The following is a 20197-nucleotide window of genomic DNA, read 5'->3' on the forward strand; positions in this document are numbered from 1 at the left end:
ATTACGCTTAGATACTAAGCATCCGAAAGGGCTCAACACAACTGAAGATTTGTATACATGTTTACCTCAAATGAACCACACGATTAGGTATGAAATTGACAATATTAACCCCTTCAGCGCTGCGCGGATTTCCGCGCAGTGCTGAAGGTTCTGAGCGCGGGCGGGGCCATGACGGAACGGTTCCGTCATAAGCACAGCCCAACCGACGTGCATGACGGAACCGTTCCGTCATAAGCGTCGAAGGGGTTAATGACTGCAACTGCTGATCAACATTATGCTGCTCATGCTATGAGATGATGTCTCTTTTTACTTTTATTGCATTTTCCCCCCATTATCACAGTATCTTAATGGGATACTCTTACCGGAACACAGGATTTCTTTGTTCAATTATTAGTGAAATTTAAAAGATAATTTTCCAATGATGTCTCGTTACACGCCAGCGTTGGATAGGTTATGTTTTTATCCTCTTTTCCTTCCACAATTTATGCACTTTAATTTTTTAGCACTTATTTGTGGATCCTCTATTAGCCTTGATACAAATCATGAGATTTATATTGAAACATTTTTTGAACATGACCGATATTGTTAACATATGTTTTTTAGATATAGACTACATCTATTTGAAGCCCCCTCCATGATTACCCTAACTTATACAACCTCTCTAGTATGTTGATGATGGATGCTACAGGCATTTATGCCATTATTTTTTGCACCAACCACATATTATTTGTGCAGCATCCAATACTCTGTTTTTTAGGGCTATAGGTATTATTTATTTGGCATTTACGCCATGATTACCTGATATGTTTTTACCATGAAGGGTGACAATTATATTTTTGTTTGTTTGTTTTTACTGACTTATTTATCTATTTATTGTCTTAAACTGAAATATTATGAATAACAGCGACAATTTGCACAATTCAACAAACTTCTTCCTATTTTATATTGGGATCAAGCCGTTTTTGCACTTTGCACAACACGAAGTGAATGAAGTAGTGTTTTTTCTATGTCAATGATACCAAAGGTCACATGCTTGCAATTTTGCACTTTGAACTCGTTGTACAGGCTATTTATTGGATCTTGTAATGCACTGACGTTGTCATGTGATCAAGGCTCTGCTGAGCCGAAACGTTATGACGACAACCTTACAAAATAAATAAGCACTTTAACGAAGGTCCGTGTCCGCGAGTGTTTTGTAGTAACTGATGCCAATTACGTCTTCTATGCACCAGCGGCAATTGGATATATATATATATATATATATATTCACTGAAAAAACCATAGGTTTCACACATGTTATAGTTAGCGGAAATTTTACTGATAAAAAACCAATGAAATTCCCCCGTTATAGTTACTGCAGGCAACTATAACTCACGCGACCGCAATCCTCTGCTGATGCTAATACTGTATTTAGACACTTATTTGCCCATGTCTTCTTCCATACATTTTTAGCTATACATATATTACAAATATTTTTTTTTCATAAAGACACATATGTCATCAGCAGAAGATTGCGGTCGCGTGAGTTATAGTTGCCTGCAGTAACTATAACGGGGGAATTTCATTGGTTTTTTATCAGTGACATTTCCGCTAACTATAACATGTGTGAAACCTATGGTTTTTTCAGTGAATTTGCAAGGTTTTTTAAATGCTAATTCCTAACTATAACGTGTGTGAAACCTATGGTTTTTTCAGTGAATTTGTACGGTTTTTTAAATGCTAAGTTACTTTACGCCATTCGTGGCGTGCGCGCCCACTTAACGCAGTTCGTTCTGTGCGCGCACGGTGCGCTTCGCGCACCGTGCGTGCACAGTGAGCACGCCACGCCACGTGCCAGCACGCCACGTGCCAGCGTGCCCACGTTACGCTAGATGGGCCATGTACACACGATGCGCTTCGCGCACCGTGCGCACATGGAGGACATATGATGCACTTCGTTTTGGAAGGTAATATTTTAATTTTTCGTATATTTTATAAGCCATGCACAAATGGTGCCCTTCGGGCACCATTTGCACACGGGGTGGAGAGAGTGTGGATAATTTTTTTTTTTTTTTTTATTTTTTTAAAATTTTCGTTTTTTTCAGCTGTGATAAACCATGCGCAATTGGTGGCCTTCGGCCACCAATTGCACACGGGGTGCAGAGAGTGTGGATGATGTTTTTTTTTAAAATTATTTTTTACCGTACGCGTACGGTAAGCGTAATCGGCGAAATTACCGAAAAAATAAAAATTCAGTTTTTGGCCTTGGAGGATCTTTGGGGACTCCCTCAACATGCCTATGTGTGTGGGAGCTGTCTAAACAGCCCCTTTACATGTTTTTGGGCTTTAAATTTTAAAAATCGCTCTCAGTGCGAGAGAGAAAATGGCGGCCGCAGCTTCCTGGTTTCGGCCGATTCGAATGTTTACTAAGATCTAAGAGCCAATCAGAATCGCGCTCGCGCACGCCACCGTACGCATACGGTAAGCGTACCGTAACCGCACCGTAAGCTGGCTCAGATATATATATTGATTTAAAGGCTATTTTCTCAGAATCTACTGAACAGATTTACACCAAACCTACATAAGGCACTTCCTTGACCTGAGGACTACCTCTCTGCCAAATTTCTAGTAATTCTGTTCAGCCGTTCGGGCTGTAGCCCTGTCTAAAGGTCCTATGGAAAAATGCATGGGAAAAACGCGTTTTGGGACCCCCCTTTTATCTCAGCCCCCGCTTGACAAATCCCCCCGAGACTTTCAGGGTAGGAGCGTAGCGTAGCGCCCCACCTATTTTGAAAAATTCGCGAGGATTCGTCAACCGGCGCAAAAGTTATTCAAAATAGAATGTTGCGGATTTCCTATGGAAACGTGGTCCTAACTATAACTATCTACTGGCGACCGCCAGTAGGTAATATATATATATATATTCACTGAAAAAACCATAGGTTTCAGGGGTGTTATAGTTAGCTGGACTTTTCACTTGTACAAAACCATTGAAATTCCCCCGTTATAGTTAGTTCAGCTAACTATAACTCGCGCGCCCGCAATGCACTGCTGATGACGTCACATATTACATCACTCATGACATGGTCAGTGACATCACTCATGACATCACTGATGACATCTCAAATGACATCACTGATGACATCACTGATGACATCATCCAGTGAATGTGTGTTATTCTGAAAATTAAATATGTTTTATATATGTATATCTCAAGGTCGATGGAAGAATAAATGGGTATATAAGTGTCTAAATGGATGATTTGTTTTTGAAAAATTGATTGTGTAACTGACTGATTAAGTGTATCATAGTGAATACATGGCTTAGTGAGTAATGTTTAAATATGTAAATATCTGTATCAGTCTCTCACTTTGTGTATAAGTGGCTGCATGGGTTGGTGAGTAGCTACATGGGTGTCTATATAGGTTATTAGTTGGTTTTTTGAGTATCAGTCTGAGTGTCTGCATGGTTCGGTGGGGGGGTATTACGTAGTGCATAGGTGCATGAATGAGTGACTCACTGTTTGTATGTGTTGAACACAGTATGTGTGCAGGACTGTATGGGTGGATGAGTGTGTGTATGGGTGTGTTAGTGAGTGAATGACTGTCTCAATAGTGTCTTTATGAGTAACTACATATGTTTTAAACTAGTATATGTGACCATTGGTGTATATATGTGAGTATATGTGAGAGTGAGAGATTGAAAGAGTTCCTGTATGAATAAGTATGTGTTTCTATAAGTGATTGTTTAAAAGACTAAGTATGTGTAAGTTTCCGTAGAAGTAAGTGTGGCGGTGTGTGTATAACTGTATATGCAAGTAAATGTATGTTTGATTCTTTATTAGCATGAGTGACTATGTGTGTGAGTAACTCTATGGATGAGTGGCATTGTGTAACAGGATGTATAGGTGTATGAGTACATATGATGAGTGAGTACATGTATGAGTGACTGTATTGGACTGTTGGTGAATGAGTGGATGTGTATGTGGATCTTAGAATTACTGAAGAGGTTGTTGTAACTGGTATTGGTATGTCCATTGTTTTGAAAATTTTAGTCTCTATTTTTGAATGTGTGTATCAAAGGTTATATTAGGGAGAGAGGAGGTCTGCCACTCTATCACAAGGATGATGTCATCAGTGATGTCATCAGTGATGTCATTTGAGATGTCATCAGTGATGTCATGAGTGATGTCACTGACCATGTCATGAGTGATGTAATATGTGACTTCATCAGCAGTGCGGGCGCCCGAGTTATAGTTAGCTGAACTAACTATAACGGGGGAATTTCAATGGTTTTGTACAAGTGAAAAGTCCAGCTAACTATAACACCCCTGAAACCTATGGTTTTTTCAGTGAATTTCTGAGGTTTTTTAAATGCTAATTCCTAACTATAACGTGCCTGAAACCTATGGTTTTTTCTGTTAATTTCAAAGGTTTTTTAAATGCTAATTTCTAACTATGCCTACAGAGATAGGACATGTGAAGAAAGAAGAAAAAATGCACAGAAAGAAACAAAAGAAGTGCAGAAAGAAGCAACAGAAGTCCTCAAATACGAAGATAAGTGCAGGAAGAAGGATAACGTGCAGAAAGAACAAAAAGAAGAGCAGAAAGAAGCCTTGTTGCAAAATCATCCTGTACCCTCAACTTTTTCTGACGGATACTGGTGGTAACTGAGTTTGACTAACCAGTCCTAGAGCCAGTGCTATGTTCAAAGACACTTAGAATACAGTGAAAACACCTACATACACTAGGGAACATTATGCGTTGGGGTCCCCCTGTGATTAGCCTTACCTCCTCTATAAGCCCCTAGTATATAATAGGGCATGGGGATTAAAACTACCTCTTAAAACAGGCCACAGGGCGTTTTTGCACACGTTAACTCAGGCCCCGTCCCCTCCTTTCACCATTGTGTAAACACGCCCTGTGTCCGTTTTTAGTTGGGAGATTAAGTTCATTTGAGTCCTGAGGGTCCCTAGGGTCCAACTAGCCCACTAGGTACCTCCAGTAAGTGCCACAGAGCTGCGTTGCAGAGAGGTGTAAAACGTGGCACGGCCTGGACCACCTCTCTGCAATGCAGCTCAGTGGCGCTTACTGGAAGCACTTGGTGGGCTAGTTAGCCCCCAGGGGCCCTCAGTATTGAAGGGAAATTAATCCCCAATTTAAAACGTGCCATGGTGCGTGTTTGCACACGTCACCTCAGGCCCCGTCCCCTCCCTTCACCACTGTGTAAACGCGCCCTGTGGCTGTTCTAAGTTGAGAGATTAAGTCCCCTTGAATCCTAAGGGTCCCTAGGGTCACACTAGACCACTAGGTACCTCCAGTAAGCGCCACAGAGCTGCGTTGCAGAGAGGTGTAAAAAGGGGCTTGGCCTCAGAACACCTGTCTGCAGCGCAGCTCCCTGGCGCATACTGGAGATGCCTGTTGGGGGCGCGATTGCAGAGTGCTGCATGGAGGGGGCATGGCCTCCGGGACGATGCCAGTCTTTTATTTATTTTATTTTTTTAAGAAGGGGGGCTGTGTGGTTCCCCTTCTTATTCTAATTTATTGGCCCTGATGACCCCATCCCCCAGGGCCTGTCTCCTAATTATATTTTTTTGACCCCAATCCCCAGGGCCGGCCACTGTTTTTTATTATTTTTAAAAAATATATATTTATAGACACACCTAGGACATGCTGGACAAACCGTACGTACCTATCACCATGACGATTTGCGTGATATTGATTAAAAGGCGACTATGCATGCAATTAATCCACGTGGAATGTATTTACACCACTAGTGAAGCTCTGACATGTCTGATGCTCTACCGTGCCTAATCCCGGTAGACACCCTTGTCGTTTATTTATACAAACATGGGTAGCTATTGACGGGCACATTTAATACACATGCACACTAAGCCATTCAAAGGGGATTCGACAAAAATTCGACCAAAACAATGCAAGAACCCCCCCTCACAGTTAATAAAACACACATCCACTGCCGGATGTGTAATACTTTTTATTTTACTCTCTGGAAAGGGGACGAACATCACTTGCGAGTCACAGCGCGCTCCTGACAGAGCCCAATGCTGTGTTACACCCACCATTGCCTGCCGAGTGCCACACACCTCTGTATTGTATTCCACTAGCTAGTGCATATGCTATGACACTCTCTAGCCCATGTGCACTGTAACACCACCCCGTGAAAATGTCATGCCACACTTGTCTTCGCACGGGTTATATTGCCCTATCTAACGTGCCTTCCTCGATGCCTATGTTATAACGCACAGTGCTATGCCATACATATTACAATTTGGGATCCATATCTTTGTCACAGTGCATATGCAACGTTACACTCCCCAGCACATATTTTATATTACAACTTTAGAGACTAGTTAGGTTACACAACACTGCCCTGTGCATATTACACTCCAAGGCGCATATCGCATAGCACGCGCTAGTGCCTGTGCTATCTCGCGCTCTCCAATGAATCTGTCATTGCGCACAATGTATTGCATATTATATTTCACGCCTGGTTCATCTTATATCACACTTTTTGGTGCATAGTTTATACCATACACTATATCTAGTTTTCATTTTCAATCGTGCTCTCAGGACTATGTTCTATATAACACTGTGTTCACCTACCCTTTTCACGGGCATTACATTTTGCGATAGGGGGTGGAGGGTCAGGGGGTGTTTTTGCCAAGTGAGCCCGGAGTCACAGTCACTAACGTCTTCTTCTTCCTGAATAAAAGTGAGATTATGCTGCATACTTGTTCATATTTTAAGTAGTTTGCACAGACAAAATGTTTTAAAAACAATAAAGTTTCTAATACCAGCCTTCTCTGAACAGTTAGCTTGCTGCCCCATCCCCCTCCTCCCTATCCTCTGTTTAGTATGATGTACCAGTCCACTCCTCCTGCCCTCCATTGCCCAATTCTATGCCCCATCATTGACCTCCTGCTTAAACTCTGTGCTTAGCTTGCTGCCCCTATTCTCCTTCCCCCTGCCCTCCGATGTCTTTGTGCATGCCCCTGCTCCATCCTTTTTGCCCACTATGTCCCATGGACCTGCCACTCCTATCTACTCTGAGTGTTCTGTTGAGCTGCCACTCCCCTCCCACCTGCCTAGCATTGTCAGATGACTGTAACCTGTCCCTGCCACCTCCACCCTGCCTGTCCACATGCCATGCCTCTATCCTCTTCCTCCTGTCCTACATGGTCCATTGTACTGCCACACCCTTCTGCCCTCCCTGGTCTGTTGTGCTGCAACTGCTCCTCCTGCCTGCCCCATGTGGTCTGTTGTGAGGCCCCTTCCCCTGAACTTTCTTGTCTGTGCACAGGTCCTGACCCTCCCTTCTATCCTCCATCGTCCTTTGTGCATGCCCCTGCACCCTCCTTCTTGCCCATCATAGCCATTGTGCTGCCACTAACACTCCCACTTGCCATGCATGGTCTTCTGTGCTGCCATGGCCCCTCCCACCTTCCCTGTGTGGTCAGTTAGCTGCCCCTGACCCCCTCCCACCTTCCCTCCATGGTCTGTGTGTATGCCATCACAGTCTCACTGTTGCTCTTCATGTTGTGTCTTGCTTCTAGTGCCCATCCTGCCTGACCTCCATGGCTATCTTGCTGCTCCTGCCCTGCCCCCTTGCCCCCAGCCCTCTGTTTACATGTGCAGACCCCTACTCCCTCCCTCCTGGCTTGTCTGTTCCATTGTAATGCCCCTGATCCGTCCCTCCTGCCCTTTATGGTCTGTTATGCTGCAGCCTTCTCTCCTGTCTGTCCATTATGGTCAGCTAGCTACCATTGCCTCTTGCCCCTCTGTTCTCTGTTGTCCATGTGCATGGTCCTGTCCCCTCCCTCTTGCTTTCTATGGATTGTTGTGCTGCACTCCCGTCCTGCATGCCCTGTGTGGTGTATTGTGCTGCTGCAAACCCTGATGCCTGCCCTGCAGGGTCAGTTTGGTGCACCTCTCCATGTCTCTCCTGTCCTCTGTTATCCAAGTCCATGTCCCTATCCCATTTCCTTCCATGATCCAATGTACCATACTTGCGAAAATTTTGAACTTGGTAAGAGGGAGATTTTGAAAAAAAACTGGGGTATTGATTTTCCCCTTTGAGTTACATTGAAAAAGAGGATATTGTAGACAGGAGACAGATCAAATAAAGCCCATTTGAGCTTAAAAACATTGGACGTTTCCTGGCTGTATCGGGTCTGTTGGCATGTATGGTTGTACTACCATTGCCTCTTCCTTCTGCCCACAATGGTCTATTACATTGCCACAGCCTTGAAGGAGGGTAGATTTTGTATCACAGGGGGCCCCTGGCCCGTTCTGTCCACACCTGAAGTATGAGACCCTTGTCCTTGCCCTGCCAGCCGCATTTGTAGGCCGTATTAAATTGACCAGCGGGTCCTGTGTTGCTATATAATTATCCTGAGACATCCTTACCACTCAGCCAGCATAAAACCCCTGTGTAGGCCCTTCTGTTCAATATGTAGGCCTCTTTGTTAAATTGACCATAGCTCTGCAATTTTAGTGTATAGCAGTCTGAAGGCAGGTCTGCGAGGCCTTCTGCTCCAAACTAGTAGCCCCCACCCTACCCGAGTGCTCCGTGCTCGGTATCAAAGTTCAACATCCCCCTGAAGCTGTCGACATACAGTAGGCTGCATCCTGGACTGGTACTTGCTTCCTGGGCAGGTTTCCCGCTTTTAAGGAAGTGGCAACCGCAGAGTGTCAAGTTAGGAGAACTGAGGAGATTTTATACATGAATATATTGAATTCCTGTACAATACCCATTATTTTCTGCTTGCTCTATGGAACTTACGATAAGCGATTGGCCTGAGAGACTGACCTTTTCACCCAGTCCATTGTCAGCATTAAGTGGGTAAATGACGAAATGTCTGGTAAAATCTGCAGACGAAGCTTTTGGGTAGCATACGTAGGTAGATGTAGCGTGCAAAGGAGCCCACAAAATGATATAAAAAGGGAGCACCCACAGATATCGACGGACAACCTCGCCGTCTGTATGTAGGTTAACAGGCTGTGCAGGTTTTCCCCAAGAACTGGGAGCTCTTGTCTTCCTTTGCTTAAAATGTCTTGCTCTGCTTTGCTTGAAGTATCTTATTCTATTTTACCTATATGAAATGTCATGTTATGTTTCACCATTGTTCTCTTTACTTTTGCATTTAAAAGATGTTGTATTGTAATTGCAGGAATGCTTGCTCTAAGAGTAAATGTGAGTGTCCCTAGGTAACATTTTCCTTGGTGTAACTTGTTTCTCATGATGCATTTATAGATGTGTTTTCTCTCTCTCTCTGTCAGTCCATTAATTGAGATACAGAGAATATCATGACAGCTGTATGATTATCTGGATTCTGTATTTTGTACTTTATGTCTCTATTCTGCGGTTTCTTTGAAGTTGCATCTTCTCATTAAACTGCCATTGTATTCTGCCTCCAAATCCATGTCTCATATATCTGTTTTCTTCATTTTTGGAGCAAGCGTTCCTAGGCACCCCGGCTCAAATTAAGGTGCCCCTTTTGTCCCTGACTCACTCTCCTGCTCAGTTCTGTGGTGGCTCCCGGGGCTCTGGGGACCGCCCCTAGCTTCCTTGACCCGTAATAGATCTTCCCTCCAACAGCCTCTCTTGCAAGTCCTGTATTGTTGGTTTGTTGCCCCTGCCCCCCTTTTCACTGCCCTCCATAGTCTGTTGTGCTTCCACGGCCCTTCCTTCCTGCTCAGTGTGGTTAAATTGTTGCCTTTGCACCCTCCTACCTGCCTTCAATTTTCAGAGTCCGTGCCCCTGGCCTCTGCCTCTCAACAGTATCCTAATGAACAACTAGATTGCTAACATTCTATATTTATTACAAAAGTGTGGAACGCCTGACATCATCTTAATGTAATCAAAACTGTAATACCTAGAGCATTCCTTTAGAAATTACTTATATGAGAGGGTCTTATTGGCTTCAAAATTATGGTTAGTGCTCTAAAAGACTAAAATAAGGACATATTTTCTGAGTTTTCAAATAGCGACAAAGCACTTTTAAATTATTTGTTATCTTTATGTTTTTTTATCTAGTTGACAACTTGATTAAATGTTGCACATAGGGGAGAGGATGTGGTGTTACTTCCAGAACTGCAGACTTTGCAACTGGGGAACCAGGTTGAAGTTTCTGCTTCAGCTCGACATTCTGTGATTCTGGTCAAATCACTTAGTCTCCCCATGTCTACAACCAAAATGAATTTGTTCTTGTGTGATGTAACCAATGCTCATGTAAAGCACTCCAATACCTGACAAGTCTGCACTATATAACACTGCAAAAACACAAAATAATAAGTGTTTTGCACACTTCTGTCATTGGGCTATATTTGGGCTATATCTGGGTGATTTTGGGCTACATTTGGGCTCTTTTGTCTCCGGTGGCCATCTTGGGAGATTTATTTGTTATGAAGTTTCCTAATTTCCTCATGTACTGCAGTCTCCTCAGTCAGAAATGCTTTCAGTTTTTTACTTTGATTCCATCATGAAGGTATTCAGATATGTCACACATTTGCCATAAATTCTGAATGTTAGCACTCTAGTTGCTCATTAGATCACTGTAGTAAAACTACTGTTCACCATGGAAGTCTGCTCCTGGTATTAAAAGTGCATGTTTCAGTCTGCATGTCAGAATTTTTTAATGAAATAGAAGAGGATTTGAGAAGTCACTCAAAATGTGCCCTCATTTTCTTTCTTCAGCATTAATCATAATTTCTATGGCAAAATGAACCCCCTCATTGTGTTCCTTTTTAAATTAAATGTTTTAAGTGTTACCAGTTTATTCCAATCAAGATGGCTTCAGGTGTGCCATACGTTTGTCATAATGAAGACAGTAAGTGCTCTAGTTGTTTTTAAGAACATTCTTGGACATTCTGTCATTGGCTATACTTGGGCTACATCTGGGTGATATTTGGGCTACATTTGGGCTCTTTTGTCTCTGGTGGCCATCTTGGGAGACTTATTTGTTATGAAGTTTCCTAATTTCCTCATTTACTGCAGTCTCCTCAGTAGGAAATACTTTCAGTTTTTTACTTTGATTCCATCAAGAAGGCATTCAAATGTGTCACACATTTGCCATAAAATCAGAATGTTAGCACTCTTTTTGCTCATTAGATCACTGTAGTAAAGCTACTGCTCACCAGGGAAAACTGCTGCTGGTATTGAAAGTGCATGTTTCAGTCTGCATGTCAGAATTTTTTAATGAAATAGAAGAGGATTTGAGAAGTCACTCAAAATGTGCCCTAATTTTTCTTTCTGCAGCACTAATCATACTTTTTATGGAAAAATGAACCCCCTCATTTTGTTCCTTTTTAAATTAAATGTTTTAAGAGTTACCACTTTAATCCAAGCAAGATGGCTTCAGGTGTGCCATACATTTATCATAAGTAGGACGGTTAGCGCTCTAGTAGTTCTTTGGAACACTCTGGAAAGCTGCAGTAGAACACAAAGGAATCAACTGACAGTCTCTGCCCTTGTTGGATGTACATGTTTTACTGAGAATGTCAGACTTCATTCTCACATGACTGAGAAAGATAATGTGAATTTACAGAAAATAAGCACTCAGTTTAGCTTATAGATCACCTTCCAAACCTCTGTGGTAAAAGCATGAGAAAATATTTTTCTCTCAATCATGATATCCCAGCAGAAGGCTTTTTCACATGGTGAAATCACCTTAGAACATACCACAATTCCTAAAATGAGTATGGTACCATCAACAAATGATTTATAATGTAACTAAAGTCTTAAAACCTTCTATTAACTGCAATGCTTTTTAATGAGGTGCTATCATGTATATTGGTCCCAAGATGGCTGCCAACACTTCTTGGATGAAGTGCTGACAGCCAATCAGATCTCAGGATGAGATGTGTGGTTAGGCTCCGCCCACATATATATATTGATTTAAATGCTATTTTCTCAGGAACTACTGAACAGATTTACACCAGACCTACAAAAGGCACTTCCTTGACCTGAGGACTACCTCTCTGCCAAATTTCAAGTAACTCTGTTCAGCCGTTCGGGCTGTAGCTGTGTCTAAAGGTCCTATGGAAAAATGCATGGGAAAAACGCGTTTTGGGACCCCCCTTTTTTCTCAGCCCCCGCTTGACGAATCCCCCCGAGACTTTCAGGGTAGGAGCGGAGCGTAGCGCCCCACCTATTTTGAAAATTTCGCGAGGATTCATCGACCGGCGCCAAAGTTATTCCAAATAGAATGTTGCGGATTTCCTATGGAAACAGGGTCCTAACTATAACTATCTACTGGCAACCGCCAGTAGATAATATATATTACCTACTGGCGGTCGCCAGTAGGTAGTTATAGTTAGGACCACGTTTCCATAGGAAAACCTCAACATTCTATTTTGAATAACTTTGGCGCCGGACGACGAATCCTCGCGAATTTCTCAAAATAGGTGGGGCGCTACGCTCCGCTCCTACCCTGAAAGTCTCGGGGGGATCCGTCAAGCGGGGGCTGAGATAAAAGGGGGGTCCCAAAACGCGTTTTTCCCATGCATTTTTCCATAGGACCTTTAGAACGAGCTACAGCCCGAACGGCTGAACAGAATTACTCAAAATTTGGCAGAGAGGTAGTCCCTAGGTCAAGGAAGTGCCTTTTGTAGGTTTGGTGTAAATCTGTTCAGTAGATTCTGAGAAAATAGCCTTTAAATCAATATATATATCTGAGCCCGCTTACGGTACGCTTACCGTACGCTTACGGTAAGCGTACGGTGGCGTGCGCGAGCGCGATTCTGATTGGCTCTTAGATCTTAGTAAACATTCGAATCGGCCGAAACCAGGAAGCGGCGGCCGCCATTTTGTGTATTTCACTCTGAAAAAAAAGAGTGAAAACAAGGAAAGGGGGCAATGAGGAGAGTTACAGACCCCCTAACATTTGTAAGGGGGTCAAAGAAGGACAGAAAAGTACAAAGAAAACATTTATTGATTTTAAAAAAAATCACGGGGTTCGCGTACGGTAAGCTTACGGTAAGCGTACGGTAGGAAAAAAAAAAAAAAAAAAATGAAAATCAGATTTAAGTGTTTAGATATTAGGGGGCTCTAAAAAGAGCCGTTGTGTTTATGAAATGATTTTTTAGTGGTACCTACAAGTAAGTACCGATGCAGAGTCTAAGGTTCAAGAGGAAGACTCTGTTCCCTTCATCATTGAAGTGCACACCATCTCCTCTATAAATGTCTTGCATGTCATAACGCAAGTTGTTGTGGTAAATGGCACCCATACCATAGTCACGGAGGAAAGCAGAAACAGATTTGTTGACGTGCTTTCTTGCTTTGTCATCGCACCGCGTGCCCACCGTGCGAGCACGGCACTAACTGCGTTAAGTGGGCGCGCACGCCACGAATGGCGTAAAGTAACTTAGCATTTAAAAAACCGTACAAATTCACTGAAAAAACCATAGGTTTCACACACGTTATAGTTAGGAATTAGCATTTAAAAAACCTTGCAAATTCACTGAAAAAACCATAGGTTTCACACATGTTATAGTTAGCGGAAATTTTACTGATAAAAAACCAATGAAATTCCCCCGTTATAGTTAGTGCAGGCAACTATAACTCACGCGACCGCAATCTTCTGCTGATGACATATGTGTCTTTATGAAAAAAAAATATTTGTAATATATGTATAGCTAAAAATGTATGGAAGAAGACATGGGCAAATAAGTGTCTAAATACAGTATTAGCATCAGCAGAGGATTGCGGTCGCGTGAGTTATAGTTGCCTGCACTAACTATAACGGGGGAATTTCATTGGTTTTTTATCAGTAAAATTTCCGCTAACTATAACATGTGTGAAACCTATGTTTTTTTCAGTGAATTTGCAAGGTTTTTTAAATGCTAATTCCTAACTATAACGTGTGTGAAACCTATGGTTTTTTCAGTGAATATATATATATATATATATATATTATATATATATATATATATATATATATATATATATATATATATATATATATATATATATATATATATTATCTACTGGCGGTCGCCAGTAGATAGTTATAGTTAGGACCGTGTTTCCATAGGAAATCTGAAAATTCTATTTTGAATAACTTTAGCGCCGGTTGACGAATCCTCACGAATTTTTCGAAATAGGTGGGGCGCTCCACTCGGCTCCTACCCTGAGAGTCTCGGGGTGATTAGTCAAGCGGGGGCGGAGAAAAAAGGGGGGTCCCAAAACGCGTTTTCCCCATGCATTTTTCCATAGGGACCTTTAGTCCAAGGTACAGCCCGAACGGCTGAACAGAATTACTTGAAATTTGGCAGAGAGGTAGTCCTCAGGAAAGGGATGTGCCTTTTGAATATCTGGAGTCAATCTGTTCAGTAGTTCATGAGAAAATTTCAGTTAAAAGTACATATATATCTTGGTGACGTGCGCGAGCGCAATTCTGATTGGTTGTTAGATGTCAGTAAACATTCGAATCGGTCGAAATCAGGAAGTGTCATCTGCCATTTTGTCTCTCGCAGTCTGAGGCAGTGAAAAACAAAGGTGGAGAACGTGAAAAGGGGGCAGGATGGACAGTTCCTGACCCCTAGCCTTTGTCAGGGGGTCACTGAAAGACCCCCAAGGGTGAAAAAAACATTTTTTTTTTACGAAAAAGCACGTGGTGCGCGCACGGCAGGTACAACGTATCGTGGGCGCTCGGTGCGCGAAGCGCACCGAGCGCACACACAGCGCTGAGTTATAGTTGCCTGCACTAACTATAACGGGGGAATTTCATTGTTTTTTTACGAGGGAAATGTCCAGCTAACTATAACATGTGTGAAACCTATGGTTTTTTAAGTGAATATATATATATACATATCCTTCGATTCCGCTTTACAGTAGGAGCTGCCTGCTCGTTGCTCCTGCTCCTGAAAGTACAGACACGGACCAGTTCCTTGAGTGCAAATGTTTATTAGCTGTTTCGCTGGTTAGTCGCCATAACGTTTCGGCTCCAGTTGAGCCTTGTTCATATATATATATATATATATATATATTGCAGTAAACCTTTCTTTTGTGCGATCCTCTGCGATCCGGATCAAGAAGGGAACGGACTCCACTTTGTTGTACCAAGTATAATTTTTTTTTTTTGTATTCGTGCGCTCTGCCGCCATGACGGGTTTCGGGCTTTGCAGCCCTTGATCACATGACGTGCCCCCTGCATTCATCCCATTTTTAAAGTGCCAGTGCATAGATAATTGCCCATAGGCATAGACAAAATACTACCATGCCACAACATTTATATCTCACTACTTTCCGTTGGTACATGATGTAAATGTAAAATACATTCGCAAAGATTATCTCATATCTCATGACTCATAATTGTTTACGTATAAATACAAATGTTAAAAACGTGTTTAAAATATAATATCTAAACATTATTAACATTGGCTTAGGAGTATTAATCAGGATTAGCAGCATGGTTTTCTGTCTGTGCAAAATTGGCAAATAAAGTGCAAAATTGTGACATAATATCACCTGTGAAAAATCCAGTCTAGAACAAAAATGTTTGTCCTACATATCAATCTATAAATTTAATATTTATAAAATTGGGAAGAAAAGTTTAGGGGAAAAGAGAGAAGAGAAGAGAAAAGGATATTAAAAAATATATATGTTTATGTGAGTATCGGAGTTCAAAATGTGAGGGCCTTTGTTAGACAGGTCTGTATCGCTAATATTGATTAAGGAGTACTGGTTTCCCAGTTATTCATAAACTCCCTAAAGCCATATATATTTCTACATATTACCTACTGGCGGTCGCCAGTAGGTAGTTATAGTTAGGACCCCTTTTCCATAGGAAATCCGCAACATTCTATTTTGAATAACTTTGGTGCCGGTCGATGAATCCTCGCGAATTTCTCAAAATAGGTGGGGCGCTACGCTCCGCTCCTACCCTGAAAGTCTCGGGGGGATTCGTCAAGCGGGGGCTGAGATAAAAGGGGGGTCCCAAAACGCGTTTTTCCCATGCATTTTTCCATAGGACCTTTAGACAGAGCTACAGCCCGAACGGCTGAACAGAATTACTAGAAATTTGGCAGAGAGGTAGTCCCTATGTCAAGGAAGTGCCTTTTGTAGGTTTGGTGTAAATCTGTTCAGTAGATTCTGAGAAAATAGCCTTTAAATCAATATATATATCTGAGCCCGCTTACGGTACGCTTACCGTACGCTTACCGTACGCGTACGGTGGCGTGCGCGAGCGCGATTCTGATTGGCTCTTAGATCTTAGTAAACATTCGAATCGGCCGAAACCAGGAAGCGGCGTCCGCCATTTTGTCTCTCGCACTGAGTGTTATTTATCAAACATGATGCCCAAAAACATGTTACGGGGCTGTTTTGACAACTCCCTCCCACATAGTCATGTTGAGGGAGTCCCCAAACATCCCCCAAGAGCAAAAACGGTTTTATTTTTTTTTCGGCAATTTCGCCGAGTACGCTTACCGTACGCTTACCGTAAGCGTACGGTAAAAAATAGAAATAAAAAAAACACTATCCACACTTACCCCACCCCCTGTGCTTTTGGTGGCCGTCGGCCACCAAATGTACAGGGCTTATTACATCAGTAAAAAAACTATATTTTGGCAACATGAAATTATAAAATCGAAATAAAAAAAACACTATCCACATTGACCCCACCCCCTGTGCTTTTGGTGGCCGAAGGCCACCAAATGTACAGGGCTTATTAAAGTTGATAAAAACCGTGCACGGAACGCACTGCGTTAAGTGGGCGCGCACGCCTCGAATGGCGTAAAGTAACTTAGCATTTAAAAAACCGTACAAATTCACTGAAAAAACCATAGGTTTCACACACGTTATAGTTAGGAATTAGCATTTAAAAAACCTTGCAAATTCACTGAAAAAACCATAGGTTTCACACATGTTATAGTCAGCGGAAATTTTACTGATAAAAAACCAATGAAATTGCCCCGTTATAGTTAGTGCTGGCAACTATAACTCACGCGACCGCAATCTTCTGCTGATGACATATGTGTCTGTATAAAAAAAAATATTTGTAATATATGTATAGCTAAAAATGTATGGAAGAAGACATGGGCAAATAAGTGTCTAAATACAGTATTAGCATCAGCAGAGGATTGCGGTCGCGTGAGTTATAGTTGCCAGCACTAACTATAACGGGGCAATTTCATTGGTTTTTTATCAGTAAAATTTCCGCTGACTATAACATGTGTGAAACCTATGGTTTTTTCAGTGAATATATATATATATATATATATATATATATTTTTCATGAAGCTGACAATCCGGTAGACATACTTCTAGCTCAAACTGTTGCTCAGTGATAATTTTTGTTGCCAAGCACAATTCCGCCGTAACGTGTTTCGGCTGCCACTGACGGCCTTGATCACACACCTGTTGCTCCATTTTGTGCTTTTATATATGCCCATTACGTCATTTTGGAAACCGACAACAGAACCCAAACATTTTATACCATCCCGGTATGTTGGCTCCCAAAAAATGTGAATATAAATAAAATAACAGTTCAAAAGGAACATAATTTACATCTTTCATTACGTCATAAAGTTCTTCAAAAATTACACAGGTTCACATATAAAATAGATTCGGTGTGCCACAATCCCATCAAGTTCAATATCTCAGCCTCTTTGTCAACTATTTGCATCATAGTGACAACATTTCCTAGCATTATTGAACCTGAATGGTTGGTGTATATATATATATATATATATATATATATATATATATATATATATATATATATATATATCCACTCAAGAAAAAGGTTACCCCCTTGGAAGAAGCCACAGGTAAGTAAAAGTGTTCCACAATTTATTAAAAGGCAGCAGGGGAACGCAAGGAAGCACTCATCAAATTCACTCTGCCAGACTGGTTTTGGGAATCCTTTCCCTTTCTCAATGGCATTCTGTGTGTCAATGGCGGTTTCCTTTCGTGCACCATTTATTTCAAAGAGCCTGCCTCAGTGGGCGTGGCTGTATTCACAGCCGTCTGGATCTTGTAGTGCAACAGTGTTTTTCTCCAGTGAGTCTGTCTTGACATGCAGAAACTAAAAAAATAAAACCCTTGTGGGTTAGATGTTGAATCCTGCTTGAGCTCCTGATGTCTTTGTCAGCTGTCTTTGGGAAACAAACCTCCCATAAGTAATGGCAACTTGTGGCGTCATTAAAGGGTCCGCTTCGCCGCGGGCTTCTCCCGCGGCCGGGCACAGCCACTCAATATCCACTCAAGAAAAAGGTTACCCCCTTGGAAGAAGCCACAGGTAAGTAAAAGTGTTCCACAATTTATTAAAAGGCAGCTGCATGCAGGGGAACGCAAGGAAGCAATCATCAAAGTTCACTCCGCCAGACCGGTTTCGGGAATCCTTTCCCTTTCTCAATGGCATTCTGTGTGTCAATGGCGGTTTTCTTTCGTGCGCTATTTATTTCAAAGAGCCTGCCTCAGTGGGCGTGGCTGTATTCACAGCCTTCTGGACCTTGTAGTGCAACAGTGTTTTTCTCCAGTGAGTCTGTCTTGACATGCAGAAACTAAAAAAATAAAACCCTTGTGGGTTAGATGTTGAATCCTGCTTGAGCTCCTGATGTCTTTGTCAGCTGTCTTTGGGAAACAAACCTCCCATAAGTAATGGCAACTTGTGGCGTCATTAAAGGGTCCGCTTCGCTGCTGTCTTCTCCCACAGCCGGGCACAGCCGCTCAATATCCACTCAAGAAAAAGGTTACTCCCTTGGAAGAAGCCAGAGGTAAGTAAAAGTGTTCCACAATTTATTAAAAGGCAGCTGCATGCAGGGGAACGCAAGGAAGAAATCATCAAAGTACACTCCGCCAGACCGGTTTTGGGAATCCTTTTCCTTTCTCAATGGCGTTCTGTGTGTCAATGGCGGTTTTCTTTCGTGCACTATTTATTTCAAAGAGCCTGCCTCAGTGGGCGTGGCTGTATTCACAGCCTTCTGGACCTTGTAGTGCAACAGTGTTTTTCTCCAGTGAGTCCGTCTTGACATGCAGAAAATAAAAAAATAAAACCCTTGTGGGTTAGATGTTGAATCATGGTTGAGCTCCTGATGTCTTTGTCAGCTGTCTTTGGGAAACAGACCTCCCATAAGTAATGGCACCTCGTGGCGTAATTACGGGCCTGCTTCGTGGCGGGCTTCTCCCTCGGCCGGGTACAGCCGCTCAATATCCACTCAAGAAAAAGGTTACCCCCTTGGAAGAAGCCACAGGTAAGTAAAAGTGTTCCACAATTTATTAAAAGGCAGCTGCATGCAGGGGAACGCAAGGAAGCAATCATCAAAGTTCACTCCACCAGACCGGTTTCGGGAATCCGTTCCCTTTCTCAATGGCGTTCTGTGTGCCAATGGCGGTTTTCTTTCGTGCTCTATTTATTTCAAAGAGCCTGCCTCAGTGGGTGTGGCTGTATTCAAAGCCTTCTGGACCTTGTAGTGCAACGGTGTTTTTCTCCAGCTGAGGCCCCTATGGTCGGCTGCTGAGGTCGTGCTCCATGTGGCCCTAGGGGTTAGCGACGTCCTTGTGTGGTGGAGCACAGGGATCGCTTAAGGGTTCAGTTGCCTCGTCTCAGTGTCGGAGGGACTGACTGGGGGTTTGAGGGGCCGGTGACTCTGGCTCCTGGGCCCGCTTCTCGGCCCGCAGGTCGGCGGGCGGCGCTCGGTGGCCGGTACTCCTCAGTGGAGGGCCGGTGGGAAGCCTGCTGGGCCCGCAGGGTGGGAGCTTACTGCTGCAGTTGCTGGTGTGCTGCGTGCTTCCCCACGATTTGGGGGCCTTAGCTGCTTGAGCAGGGGTGGTACTCGGGCCGCACGTCGGTGGAGGGGCTGGTGACCCGTTGGCGTTTTGAAGCCGGGCCAGGGTGGTGTTGGTGTTTGGCCTGCTCCTTCGATTCCGGGGGCTGGACTGCCTGCGTTGGTTGGTGGAGAACCCGGGCAGCTGCCATGTCTTCCACTAAAGCTCAGTGAGATAAGACCCTGAAGGATGCTCTGCAGCGGTCCGGGGGGCAGACCTCCTCCCAGCTGGCTCCCCATTCGCAAACATCTGAGGACAGCGACCAGCCAGCTACTAAGGCATTTATGCTCAACCTCTTTTCTGCCATCAAGGAGGACATCCTGGAGCTCCGCTCCCAGCTCTCATCTGACCTTCGCGAGGTGCGGCGCGATGTGGATGCTCTCAGAGACCGTGCCGCCAATGTGGAAGAGCATGACCTAGGGCGTGA

The sequence above is a fragment of the Triturus cristatus genome, chromosome 5_1, assembly GCF_964204655.1.
Source record: "Triturus cristatus chromosome 5_1, aTriCri1.1, whole genome shotgun sequence".
Classification (NCBI taxonomy): domain Eukaryota; kingdom Metazoa; phylum Chordata; class Amphibia; order Caudata; family Salamandridae; genus Triturus; species Triturus cristatus.